Below are 14,317 nucleotides of genomic sequence, written 5' to 3'. Positions count from 1 at the left end.
TTATATGTGGCCACTATGTGAATTCTTCTGGCACTGGTTTGAAGGAACTTCAAAAATCTTGGGATTTTTACATGTATTTGAACTTATACATGGATTTTGTATATTGCACCTTTTGGGCATACTCTTCTGGGGCATATTTTGTGCTTGGTTTCCATTTTACAAGAGAAGGAATGAAGAGAAGCATCAATTATGTTAGGGGACCCATGTTACTGTATTAATATGAACATAAGGGTCAATTACTATGATCACAAATCATGTAGTTATAAGATCACCTAACAGTATCCACTAGTTTACATGCAATAAACATGAGTTCTTTTTTTTGTTTTTGTTTTTTTTTAACTTTCTTTGAAGGTATTAGAGAGGAGTTTGGAGAAAAAACAGAGTGCCAAACAAAGAAGAAGTAAGGAAACAGGACTGTTAACTCCTAGTTAATCACAGTAAATAATTTGTCCAGGGCCTTCCTGGTGGCACGAGGGGTTAAGTCTCAGTACTATGCAGCTGTCTCCAGCCACTACAGCACCAGTTCAATCCCCAGCCAGAGAGAAATCCACATGGCGCAGCAGACCTCCCCTGTCTCGCCCGCTGCTCCCCTCAGCAGTGTATTTCAGTCAGTCTGCCTGTTCTGCTCCCCACTCTGTCTCTGGTGAATCCTCTCCCCACCAACCCAACTCTTGTTGGCCTACACCCCAACTCTTGTGTGCATAAATAAAATAAACATTTTTTAAAAAAATAATAATTTGTCCAACTTTCTAATTAAACTTTAAAGCAAGTCGTTTATTTCTAAGGGCAATATAGGACTCTCAAAAATGAACTATTGGGGCCTCCCCGGTGGCGCAGCGGTTGAGCGCTAGGTTGCGAAGCTGCCCGCAGCCTCTGCGGCGCCGGTTCGATCCCTGGCTGCTCCCAGGCCACCAGAGGAGGGTCCCACATGGCACGCAGACCTCTCCTGCCGCCCGCCGCTCCCCTCAGCAGTGTACTTCGGTCCTTCTGCCTGCTCTGCTCCCTGCTCTGGCTCTGGTGAATTCTCTCACCCTCCCGCGCTTCTGACTGTACCCAGTGCATGTATAAACAAAAACAAACAAACAAATAAATAAATAAAAAAACATGCCTCTATAAAAAAATAAAAATAAATAAAAAAAAAGATCATTAAAAAAAAATGAACTATTTTGGTCCTAGCCAATGCTGTTTAGGGGCTAATATAGCTCAAATACATTATTTCTTTGTTCTTTCATTAATCTCAGCTTGATCTCCAGTTTTCTAAGTATTGTGTTCAAAATATCTACTTTATTATAACTATGCAAAAAGTCAATTCTTTGTTAAAGTTTAGAGAAGGAGAATGTTTCCTCATCCAGGTGACTTTTGCTGAGAATCTTTTCACTCCAGTGACTATTTAAAAAGAAAGACTTTCTGAATAGCCACCCCTGCTTTTCTTTCTTGTATGCCTGTTTCATTTGCAGGCAGAAGAGGTGGAGTCCTCCACAGGAGGTGACCCTTGCTGCAGTGTTCCTCATGCTGTCAATCAATGAAAGAACCATCTGTCCCACTTTAGATTTCTGGAGCCTTCTTGCACATCTGCTGTGCCTTTTCTAATGTCATTTAATAGAATTCACTAAAAGCTGTTAGGTGAATTAGAGGAAGCAGAGTGCAGCTGCATATAGCTGATTTTGAATTTTTTGCAGCCAGGTCTGACACATCAATCTCAGTTTTAGATCGTTTTTAATGACATTAGAACCACAAAGTGAATAAATCACCTTGTAATAATATCTAAGAGAGGGGACCTTAAAATTTTGTTCTCTGAAAGTTAACAAAAATATATTTTTTAATAACTCTGACCAAATGTTCAAGATTCAAGACAATTGTAATATTTAAATAATTCTTCTTGAGCTCCTCTTAAGAAAAAGTGCCACATGAAAAAAATGTTTTGTAAACTGACTCAAACCCCACTTATTTTCTGAAATGGGAGGAAGTTTGGTGTCTGTTACATAGATGCAAGAAGTTTTCAGACTAAAAAACTAAAGTATTAACAGTATCAAGCCCTCTTCTCTATAGAAATCTCAAACAGACCAAAAGACAGAGTATTTATTTGTTTGTCTAGGTAGGAAATTAGGATTTTTACATACATACATTATGTCATAGAATTTAAAAAGCTTTCTGACCCACATTAAACCACAGGAAATTAGTCCTGACTGCATTCATATATACTCTGAAAACTGTGTTTAATTTTTTTTAATATAAGCTCCAGAATCATTTTCATATGTCTTTGTGATAACACCACACCACAGTTATTTGTTTACTGTTTTACTCTTGTTACAGGGCAGGGAGAGGGAGGGTGGGACAAGGAACCTGAAACCTCTCCTTTTCCTGGGGACCACCCTCTTACACTCACAGTATACTGATTCTTGCAAGGAAAGGGACTCCCCCACGCACACCATATTTGTATCAATAGCATCACGCATAATAGGTTCTTTTTTAAATGTTTAGTTAAATAAAAGCTATGGTTGTAATAGAAAAGAGTTCTTGCTAGTTCTTGAAAGAGCCTTAAAGAATCAGAAGCCTCAGGGCCTCCCGGGTGGCTCAAGGGGTTAAGATGCAACTTATGAAGCTGTCTGCAGCCACTGCAATGCAAATTCCATGCGGGGCCAGGGAGCTACACACGAGGCGAGGCAAGGCGCAGCAGACCTCTCCTGACTAACCCGTTGCTCCCCTCAGCAGTGTGTTTCAGTCAACCTGCCTGTTCTGTTCCCCACTCTGTCCCTGGTGAATCCTCTCACTCCCCACACTTCTGGCCTGTACCCCAGTTCTTGTATGCATAAATAAATAAATCTTAAAAAAAATAATTAGAAACCTCAGACACTTATCACATCTGCCTGCTTACCTCTGCTTTACCTGCTCCTGTTTCTCCACCTGTGGTGCTGCCACTCTCTATCTTCAGCCCCACAATTCTGAGATAGAGCCTATCATCTCCCGTCTACTCAGGACACAGCTTAAACATTTCTACCCTCATCAATGATTCCCTTTCACTGTTGAAAAATTCCTATCAGTTTATAGACAAGCAACAAGCTATAATTCTCACTTCTTTTTACAATTACAACAAAAACTCTCAACTTTTCATCTCCATTTATTTACTCTTTTAGGCAGCACTCTTTGGAGGAGTTGTCTATACTTCCTGTCTCCAATTCCTCTTCTCCCTAAGGCAGCAACTGAGATTCTGCATGTGTAGGAAACTCCCAGGTGAAGATGGTGCTTACTGGCCTTAGGCTCACACATTGAACAGCAAGGCTCCGCCCCTGTTTTGCAACTGGTTGTGTATTAGAATATTCTGGAAAGATTTTTTTTAAAATAATGAGTCACATGTTCCACCCTAAAGTAATTAAAGCAGAATCTTTGAGTGTAGGATTCAGCAGGAAAGAGACTGTGAGTAGGGGCTGGAGCATTAAAAGTGACTAAAGTTAATTTTTAAAATATAGGGGGCAGGCCTCCGTGGTGGCTTAGGGGTTAAGTCTCAGCACTATCACTGGTGTGGCCTGAGTTCCCAGCCAGGGAGCTAACCCACATGTCACAGCAGAACCTCTCCTGTCTCTCCTGCTGCTCCCTTCAGCAGTGTATTTCAGTGGATCTGCCTGTTCTGTTCCCCAGTCTGTCTCTGGTGAATCCTTTCACATCCCACATCTATGGCCTACACCCCAGCTCTTGTAGGCATAAATAAATAAATCTTTAAAAAGAAAAAAAAAATATGGGGAGGGCCTCCCCGGTGGCGCAGCGGTTGAGCGCTTGGTTGCGAAGCTGCCCGCAGCCTCTGCAGCGCCTGTTCGATCCCCGGCTGCTCCCCGGCCACCGGAGGAGGGTCCCACATGGCGTGCAGACCTCTCCTGCCGCCCACTGCTCCCCTCAGCAGTGTACTTCGGTCCTTCTGCCTGCTCTGCTCCCTGCTCTGGCTCTGGTGAATTCTCTCACCCTCCCGCGCTTCTGACTGTACCCAGTGCTTGTATAAATAAATAAATAAACAAACAAACAAACAAACAAATATCTTAAATAAATAAATAAATCATTAAAAAAATAAATAAAACTATAAAAAAAATATGGGGAGGCACCAATGACTGGATTATGAACTAAAGAGTTGTACAGTCCGGTCTATCTAACTCTGTATATCTGTGGTTAAATTTTTAAAAACCATAAATTTAAATGATTTTTGAAAACATACTCTGTAATCTAAAGAAAAAAGCGGTCTTTCTGAGAAGAAAAAAGATAAAGAAAAATTATAAAATTTTGGGAAAGTGAGGTAAAAAAGCCCATTTCTAAAGTTGACAAAATATTCTAATGAAAACAATAAAAATGGATTACTTTCTTTCATATGTTTGCCTAAATTTAGATAATAAATGCTAAAGCCAGACACAAAATTGTAACTGAATAAAATGTGGGAGGTTCTAATTTTAGAAGACAGAAATATTGTCTTTTCTGGAGAGCATTATTTTATAAGATCAGACTAAATGTACATATCCATATACCCTCATCATTAAAAAAAAATTGCTCACCACTGAAATGATATAACTTTCTTCTAAATAACTGCAATCTAAACTGCAATCTTAACATACTATATGGATATATAGACCAATTTGGATAAAAGAGACAAAGGAAATTTTTTTTTTTTAATACAAGAACCGGGGTACAGGCCAGATGTGCAGGAGGGTAAGAGGATTCACCAGAGACAGAGTGGGGAATAGAACAGGCAGACTGACAAAATACACTCCTAAGGGGAGCAGCGGGTGAGACAGGAGAGGTCTGCTGTACCATGTGGACCCTTGCCGGCTGGCTGGGATTGAACTCGCACTGCAGAGGCTGAGGACAGCTTCACAGCACGGCGCTCAACCACCTGCGCCACCAGGGGAGCCCTGACAAAGGAAATTTCTGATAAATCCTATAGGATATGTCTCTGTTCAAATCAATGTAAAATAAGTCATTGTATTAGCCATAAAAAAACTCAAATTGTTTATTATCTGTATGCCCTGTATTTGCTATCCATTGCCATGTTGCCAACCACTTTACACTTACAACATTGTCTCACAGTTTTTGTGGGCCAGGAATTTGAGAATGGGTCAGCTGTGTAGTTCTTGTGAGTCTGTGGTAAAGATGTAGTGGGAAGTGAAGTCTTCATTTTGGCCTAGCGGCTCTACTTCTGAGGCAGCCTACTCACATGGTTGCTGCCCAGGGCTTAAGTTCCTCTCATAGGGGGGCTTGAGAGTCCTCAGGATCAAGCAATGGCTTCTGCAGAGTAACTATTCCAAGAGCAAGGAGAAGACACTGCTATGCCTTTCCTGAGCTAATATCAGACCACCACTGTCATTTCCTACATGTTTATTCGTTAGAAGCAAATCACTAAGTTCAGCCAACATACAAGATGAAGGGGAATTAAGTGCAACCTTTTGAAGGGAGAAGTAGGAAAGACTTTATGGATAAATAGTAGTATATTGAATTACATCGTGTTGTTAAAACATTGGTAAAGAAATTTCTGACAGCACTTAAAGATACATTGTTTGAGGATCTGATTTTGTTACAAGTCATTTTGCTGAAAGTTAGTGTCCAAGAACCTGTCCATGATGTTAAGTTACTGTATTTTAAATCCACCACAGTCCCTGACAAATGGCTGTCTGGGTATTACTTGCTTTTCTGAAAAAGTTATCTACCTTCCATGTCTCCAGTATAGTTCCCATTTGTTCTTCAGACATTCTTTTACCCCCATTTCTCTGAACCTCTTCTGTAAGGGTCAGTGATGATCTGCTAGTAATAAATTAGAGTAATACACCATGTATGTTCCAGCCAATGAGCTATATATCCACATATGTGATGGTGGTTGCAATAGGCTAAACCATATTGCATAGGCTATACAATGTAAGTTGGTGTCATTATACTCCATGATTTTTTACAAGATTGAAATTGCCCAAAAATGAATGTCTTGGAATGTATGCTAAGTGAGATATGACTGTAATTGAACAGCATAATAGCAACTCTGTCACACCTAGAGAATGAGGGACATGACCGGTTTTGCTGTGGCCCACCTCAGCGAGCTGGGTTTCCCAGCTGAACAGGCACCAACCAGGTTTGAGGGCCAAGGCCCCTAAGCTCCAGCAGCATCAGTGTGGGCTTCACTGTGACAGCTCCCAGGCCACCCTGACAGGTTCCAACAGCAGCCACAATAATTTCCTCCACCTGCCCCAGAGCAAGTTACCCCAGGGCCCCAGCTGTGTAACTTGCCCTGGCCTAGTGAGATCCAGAGGGAGAGAGGCCTGCAGTGTGCAAGGGCAGTCTGGACAGCTCAGAGTGACTGCCACCTGCACTTGCAGCACAAGACCACCTGATTTCAGTGTGGGTAAGGTCTGAATGCCCAGGCCAGGTTTTCACATATGCTACAGCATCAGTAAATGGACGGATCAGGCTTGAGCTCCCAATGGACCAATCAGATTTGAGCTCTCATCCATGCCATTCAATGTTTTTGAGATTATAAAGGATTGTAAACAGACCAATCTGATTGGAGCTCAAGCATCTCCAAGGGAACAGCTGGGATTGTCAATGGACTAATCAGGCTTGGAAGTGGGAACACTGAAGAGGATACAAGCCAGAGCAGCAGCCAGTTTGAGTCATTCATCAAAGGGCTTTGGATCACATCACTGGAACTTCTGGAAAGACATAGGCTTTTGGACCTTCAAAGAGAACTGACCCTTTACCATAAATGTTATACATAGTCATTAAAAAATATATGAAAAAACCCATCAGTAATTTTAATAGTTGCTTTTGGAGTAGTGAGATTATTGATCATTTATTTTTTTTTCTATATACATGCATTCTATATTTTTAAAATAGTATCAGAGAAAAGTGATTTAGTATATCTGTTTTCAATAAAATACAATAATGATAAAAGAAATAATCAGCAACCATCTTAAATAACTCTGATTTAGTATAGTTTCTCTTTTAGAAGGTAGATTTCTAACTACACTACCAAACTTGTCTCTGGATGAAAATACAGGAAAGGGGAAATTCCAGGAAAGTTCTCAGTCAAAAGGGAACATTTGAAGGAAGTAATAATAAAATCCTGTATATCTTGTAGCCCTTTTTACTTTAAAAGCATGTTTATAAATGCTATCAAATCATTAGGAAATCTCATGTAGTTACTGTTATTTCCATTTTAAAAACAAAAAACTGATACTCAAAGAGACTATAAGCAGAATTTGCAAATAATTGAACTGGGATTTGACTTCAGATCTTCTAGGTTTAAAAAAAAGAAGATGAAGAAAAAGAACATCACCTTAGTGTTGTTTCAGAGTCTGAAGAACCTTTTCCTAGAAGCTGCCCATGATGATGATATTAGATATTTTTTCCTGTGACTCATTCTGAAAAATTTTTCACTCCTTAGGGAAATACAATATTATTTTCATCTTTTGAGAGTACTTTGTTTTGTGTGATGTTGTTTGGTTTATAATTGGTCAAAATTTTTCAGTGCAGATAATTACTTTTGTAGTTCTTAAAAATAATCAAATTTCAGGAGAAATATGAATAAGGCAAATAGTATTGGAGATTTTTAATATATAGATATGTGTGTTGGGTGGTGGTAAGGAAGAGAAGATAGAGGTAAAATGAGAATCTCACTGACCAAAACTGAATTAAATTGTTTATAATTTAAACATTAAAGAACATAAATAATTTAAGATGCTAAATGGTATTCAGTCACTTAGAGAGGAAAATGGCATGTGGACTTGTAAAAATAGGTAGGAGCCTTAAATAAATCCAGGCAGGAATAGCATGTTTGTCTTACAGGCAGGGCAAGAAGTCTGACCTCACACATAGACCAGCAAAGGCCATTAAAGGGAATTTTAGGAAGGGAGTGACATTGTCAGAAGGGCAACAGAGGAAGTTGATTTTGGCAGCAGCTTTGGGAAAGGACTTGAGAAGGAAAAAAAATCTGGAGAAGAGCATTTTCTCAAGGGAATTAATGACTATACAATATGCATAGGTGGAGCTGCAAAAATGGAAAAGTTTAAACATCCAAGAGTCATCTGTCTTAAACTTTTATGCAACCTTTCTAGTTCAAGTCTTTTTAATCAGTTCTTATTTTTTTGTCTGTCTCTCCACTCTACTTTTGAATTTAGCTTTCATTAAGACCTACTCAAATGCATTGTAAGAGTGAATTTTACAGTTGGCTGTCAGCTTTGACCATCTGCATTAACCTTATGTGGGGTCCCAACAAGACTCAGGCATGTTTTATCGTTAAGCTCTACATCTGGGCATTCCAAACTCCAGTAGTAAGCACTAACACCTTGGACTTGAGAATTTAAAACAAAACACCTATTGTTTCTAACATCATTGTGTGTCATGAATTTCTGTTAAGAGCTGTTGGGGTAGGGGGTGAAAGGCTGTTATGCAGGCTTTTTAATAGCTTTTAGCTTGTTGGGACATGAGTTTCAATTCTTTGAACTCTAGTCGTCCTATTACTTATCCAGGGCAGTTCATTGTTGGATAAAAACATATCAGCCTGTGAGTTGTCTCTTGGTTTTTGCTTTTTTCAAAACAGTTGCTAATTTATTTTGCACTGAGGTGCTTTGTATTTTTATACTATATCCCAACAAATGCTGAATGTTAATGTGTGTTTGAAGTATGTTGGGAAGTAAGAGTACAACTATAAAAAAGAAATGTACTTTAAAATTCATATTATTTTGAAAATATGTTATTTTTTATCATGGAAGTTAAGGAGTTTAAATAACATTAATTATGAGACTCTCTTAGAGACTTGATTTATCTGGGAAAGAATCATTATATCACATCAAGTTTCATTGCTGTGATCTAGGAAAAGCCAACGCCATTGTTAGGTGGGTGATTTTTCATCTCAATGCTTGAAGATTCCTAGGGTAAGCAGACTTCAGTAGCGCTCATTAAATGTTGATCAATGTGCCTGGCAGCCACAGCATACACCTTAGGACACTAAAGGAAAGAATTTTCCAAGGGAATGTGTGCTTGATGGCCTAGTGGAATTATCTGTAGAAAGATTCAGAAGATTTAAGCAAAGTCATGAGAACTTATTTGGCCTTGGTGAAATCAACCTTCTCACTCCTGTCATCCCAGCTTCAGCCAGGATTGAAGGGAGGGTCACACAGCAGGCAAATCTGCCATTTCCCTAGGATCACAATACCACTGGCTTCTCTCCTCTAATTGTAACAGGGTGGTCCCCAGGAAAGGGGGAGGTTCCCTGCCCCACCCAAGGGAGGGTGGAGCTGAGAAGGAAGAGGAGAAGCTGCAGAAGAGACTAAGGAAGGAGGCAGGATGGAGCCAGGAGACCTGGAGGAGGCGCATGGAGCCTAGAGACACGTGAAGAAACTGCGCTTGTCTTTTGGTTGTGGACTGGGTGACACAGATGTGGGTGAGACCCGTGGGGAGGTGACAATGGCAGCTTTTATCTTGATGTTGATTTTGCTCTTTTCCTTCTGGGCTTGTCTGGTTGTTTCTGGCCCTTTTCTGTGGGTCCCCACTGGAAGATGCTGTAGACTTGTGGCAGGCTTTGGGGCCTTGCTCTGGGCCGATCCCATTTGGATGGACTTTTACCCACGAGGGGACGGGTAACTTTGGGTGCTTCATTTAGAAACTAGACTCTTTGCCTTACCTGTATTGTTTCCTAGTTTTATTAAAGTTCCTTCCCATTAAAGTCTCATATGTTTTGTGTTGATGCGGCGGATGGCAGAACCCATTTAGAATAGGCAGGTTTGCGGGGTTTGGGCTGCCCCTCTCCCTGTCCTATAACATAATGTGCTAAGAAATCAGGCACAAAGCAGAGGCTACAATGAAGATAGATACCATCTTCCGGTAAGTGACCTTCAGAATTAATCCCATTATGCCAAAACCATTATACACTTAAGAAACACAAACAGAAACCCAAGTCCTTAGGTCATTCATTATCATTCACAGAACTCAATATTTCCACTGATCTGGCCATCTCCCACTCCTTCCCTTGATTAGTCTTTGAAAATGATTCTTTTTGATTCTCTCAAGTGATAGTTGTGTTTTTTTTACATCACAACTACAAGGACCTAGAGATGATAGTCTTGTTCCTCTTTGCTCATTGTTTTCATTTTTATTGTTCTTCCTTCCTCAACAACAACCAACTCAGCTTCTCTGAAGCACATCATTATCCTTCTTTATTTAGTTATAGCCTCTTGCTAACTCTTCTTTTTTTGGTAATGAATTTATTTTTTATTTTCCAAATATTCTGTCTCTTTTGTAGTTTCTACCTTAGTAAAAGTCACAACTCACCCATCTTTTTATTTTTTTTTTATGCATATAAGAGCTGAGGTGTAGACCAGAGGTGTGGGGGCTGAGATGATTTACCAGAGAGAGTGGGGAACAGAACAGGCAGACTGAAATACACTGCTGAGGGGAGCAGCGGGCAAGTCAGGAGAGGTCTGCTGTGCCATGTGGGTCAGCTCCCTGGCCAGGGATCAAACTCATGCTACAGTGGCTACTCACAGCCTCATAGTGATGAGACTTAACCCCTTGTGCCACTAGGAGACCCCAACTCACCCATGTATTAACACAAGCCAAAGATCCCTCCCTGGATTATACTAAGTGAAATAAGTCAGAGGGAAAAAGAAAAAAATCAGGTGATCTCACTTATAGGGAGGATATAGGGAAACTTAAAGAATCAGGAAAAAGACAAAACTTGCTGGCAAAGCATAGATTCTAAGGCATACACCAGGGGAGGGGAAGAGAGAGGAGTCAAAACGGGGAGGAAGAGCACTAGGGACTATGGTGATGGTGGTGGGAGAATTAGGGGGACTACACCTGCAGAGAGAAATCAAATGTTGTACAAAAATGAACAACGATATAAGAAAATGGGCTCCTTGGTGGTGCAGGAGTTAAAGACACAGTGCTATCAAGCTTTCACCAGCCACTGCAGCACAAGTTCTATCCTCGGCCAGGGAGGTGACCCACATGGCCCAGCAGACCTCTCCTGTCTCGCCCGCTGCTCCCCTCAGCAGTGTATTTCAGTACATTTACCTGTTCTGCTCCCCACTCTGTCTCTGGTGAATCCTCTCACCCCCCACACCTCTGGCCACACCCCAGTTCTCAAATGCATAAATAAATAAAATTTAAAAAATTTAAAAAATTAAATAATAACAATAACACAAAATAAGACCCCTCACCTTATGCTCCAGTCTCCATCAGCTCTACTTTTTTGCATTCACTGAGACCTGGCTTAACTCTTCTTTAGCCAATGAAAATTCATTTATTTCATTTTAGCAGTTTTTTTTTTAAAGATAATGTCTTTATTTATTTATTTATTAAAATTTATTTATTTATTCATACAAGCACTGGGTACAGTCAGAAGCGTGTGAGGGTGAAAGAATTCACCAGAGCGGGGAGCAGAGCAGGCAGAAGGATGGAAGTACACTGTTGAGGGGAGCAGCGGGCAGCAGGAGAGGTCTGCGCACCATGTGGGACCCTCGCTGGTGGCCGGGGATCGAACCAGCGCTACAGAGGCTGCGGGCAGCTTCACAGCCCAGCGCTCAACCGCTGCGCCGCCGGGGAGGCCCTCATTTTAGCAGTTTTTTTTTTTTTTTTTAAAGATTTGTTCATTTATTTGTTTGTTTGTTTATACATACAAGAACTGGGTACAGTCAGAAGCACAGGAGGGGGAGAGAACTCACCAGAGCCAGAGCGGGGAGCAGAGCAGGCAGAAGGACCAAAGTACACTGCTGAGGGGAGCAGCAGGCGGCAGGAGAGGTCTGCGCGCCATGTGGGACCCTCCTCCGGTGGCCAGGGAGCAGCCGGGGATCGAACCGGCGCCTCAGAGGCTGCGGGCAGCCTCGCAACCCAGCGCTCAACCGCTGCGCCACCGGGGAGGCCCTTAGCAGTTCTTAATGAAAGTTGCACATACGCCTACTTTATTCCCACATCTTCTCAACAGTTTCTTCCTTGTCCTTGCCATTTCCCTTTCTACTTGGCATTTGGCCTTACAGTCCGTGATCTTTTTGCATGTTTGTCCAAGTTTTGGTCTAGTGATAACCACCATGTGGGGGTGAATGCCACGTGAATGGTTGTGCCTTTCACCTTCCCCCTGCACTCCTTCAGCGCAGATGAATTATCGCTTCCTGTAAACCTGGTCTACTTTGCCAGTTTGCTGCCCTTTGCAGTGTCCTCGAACAACCTTAACTTCATCATCCTCCCACATGGGCATGAATTGGACATTGTACTTCTGCCTTGGCTCTTTGGAAAGAGGGGATAACAGAATCCACCCACGAACGTGGGAAGGTACATTGAAAGGCCTTTTACTCTTTTTGCTATGGTGAGAAGTTACAGAAGGATTGAAATTCACTTTGGCCACTGGCACTTAAGCAATGACCTCAAAAAGGGAAGCAATCTCAATGAAGATTTAAATTCCAGTCTTCTGGGCCTCCCTGGTGGCACAAGGGATTAAGCGTCAGCTCTAGGAAGCTATCTGCAACTACTGCAGCATGAGTTCGATCCCCCATCTGAGAGGTGACTCCAATGGTACAGCAGACCTCTCCTGTCTGACCCGCTGCTCCCCTCAGCAGTGTATTTCAGTCAGTCTGCCTGTTCTATTCCCCACTCTGTGAATCCTCTCACCCCCTACACCTCTGGCCTGTACCTCAGCTCTTGTATGCATACATAAATACATCTTTTTTTTTTTTCCAAAAGATTTATTTGTTTATACAAGAACTGGGTTATAAGCCAGAGACGAGGGAGGGTGAAAGAATTCACCAGAGATAGAGTGGGGAGAAGAACAGGCAGATGGACCAAAGACACTGTTGAGGGGGGCAGCCAGCAAGACAGGAGCAGCGTGACAGAGGTCTGTCACTCCATGTGGGAATCTCCCTGGCTGGTTGGAAATCAAACCTGCGCTGCAGAGGCTGTGGACAGTTTCACAGTGCTGCGCTCAACCCACTGCGCCACCAGGGAGGCCCCATAAATACATCTTTAAAAAAAAATAAATAAACTCCAGTCTTCCATCTTTTTTTCCCCCCACTACTTCATACTCCTTGGTAAATTCAGCATGCACAAACATTATCCAAGTAAACACCTTAATCCCTGAGCTCCCTAATAGTCTCACTTCTAATATTATTTTTCGTTGCTACATTTTTAGCAAAGCGTTATCATGGTGTGCCTGAAAGCCTTCTTACTACATAGGTATATCAACTCCCCAAGTCTTTATTTCCAGCATTCTATATTCTTCTGACCAGTCTCCTCTTGTCTTTCTAGCTCTGCCATCACGACCTCTCCTCCCAATGAGTCTAGGGACCTATCACTTCTTCACAGTGTATTTTTCCACAGGTCTTACTGTTCTTTATCCTTGTTTGACTCTGATCAATCACTCCATAACATATACCACAACTGCATTGCTCCTCTCACTTTCCATGCTGCTCACCAGATAACGCAACCTGTCTTAAGCATAACTCTCTATCTATTTTACAACAGCATCACATAGTGGAACATATCTAGAAAACAATATGTGCACAAAGGGCCTCCTCTGTGGCGCAGCGGTTGAGCACTGGGTTGCGAGGCTACTGGTAGCCTCTGCAGGGCTGGTTCAATCCCTGGCCATTGGATGAGGGTCCCCCATGAGGAGAGACCGAACTCTCCTGCCGCCCACTGCTCCCCTCAGCAGTGTACTTCCGTCAGTCTGCCTGCTCTGCTCTCCAGTGTGACTGGTGAATTCTTTCACCCTCCTGCACTTCTGACTGTACCCAGTGCTTGTGTAAATAAATAAATAAATCTTTAAAAAAAACCAAAAACAATATGTGCACATGTTGACTGCTTTTATTTCAAAAAACTTTAACCATACATTTTATTTCAGCTTTATCTTGTTTGACAGTCTTGCTACCGTTCCTGGTCTCTCCACTCTCTTAGATATTATTTCACAGCTTTATTTCTATCTTCAGGCCTCAAGCATATCCCCTCTGGCCCTGCACCACAATTTTCCTTATCTCTTCATCATTCCCATCAGCATACAGCAGGATGTAAATTCTCTCCAATGTCCTTGTCTCCCTCAACTAATGTCACATTTTCCTATTCCTTTTTATTACAATACTCCATTAAAAATTATCTATAATTACGGTCTCCACTTTGTCACCTCACATTTTCAGTTCATCTCACTCCTTTAATAGTGTTTGCACTGATTATTCCTCCAAGAATACTCTTGTGGAGATCGAATAATAACCTCTATCTTGCCAAAATCAGAGGTCATGTTTCAAGTCTCATCTTGCTTGGCTTCTTAATAACATGTAATTGATGGTCATTCCCTCTTTCAACGTCATCACTT

At 41.6% G+C, this 14,317-nt stretch overlaps 1 pseudogene; it reads right to left on the bottom strand.

Annotated features, from left to right (window-relative positions):
• Nucleotides 1-11,921: 11,921 nt before the first annotated feature.
• LOC119261329 (60S ribosomal protein L26-like) lies at nucleotides 11,922-13,266 on the bottom strand (annotated as a pseudogene).
• Nucleotides 13,267-14,317: the final 1,051 nt, after the last annotated feature.

The sequence above is a fragment of the Talpa occidentalis genome, unplaced genomic scaffold, assembly GCF_014898055.3.
Source record: "Talpa occidentalis isolate TD23 unplaced genomic scaffold, MPIMG_talOcc4v2.1 talOcc4.6, whole genome shotgun sequence".
NCBI classification, from domain to species: domain Eukaryota; kingdom Metazoa; phylum Chordata; class Mammalia; order Eulipotyphla; family Talpidae; genus Talpa; species Talpa occidentalis.
This window is presented reverse-complemented; position numbering and strand designations above follow the sequence as displayed.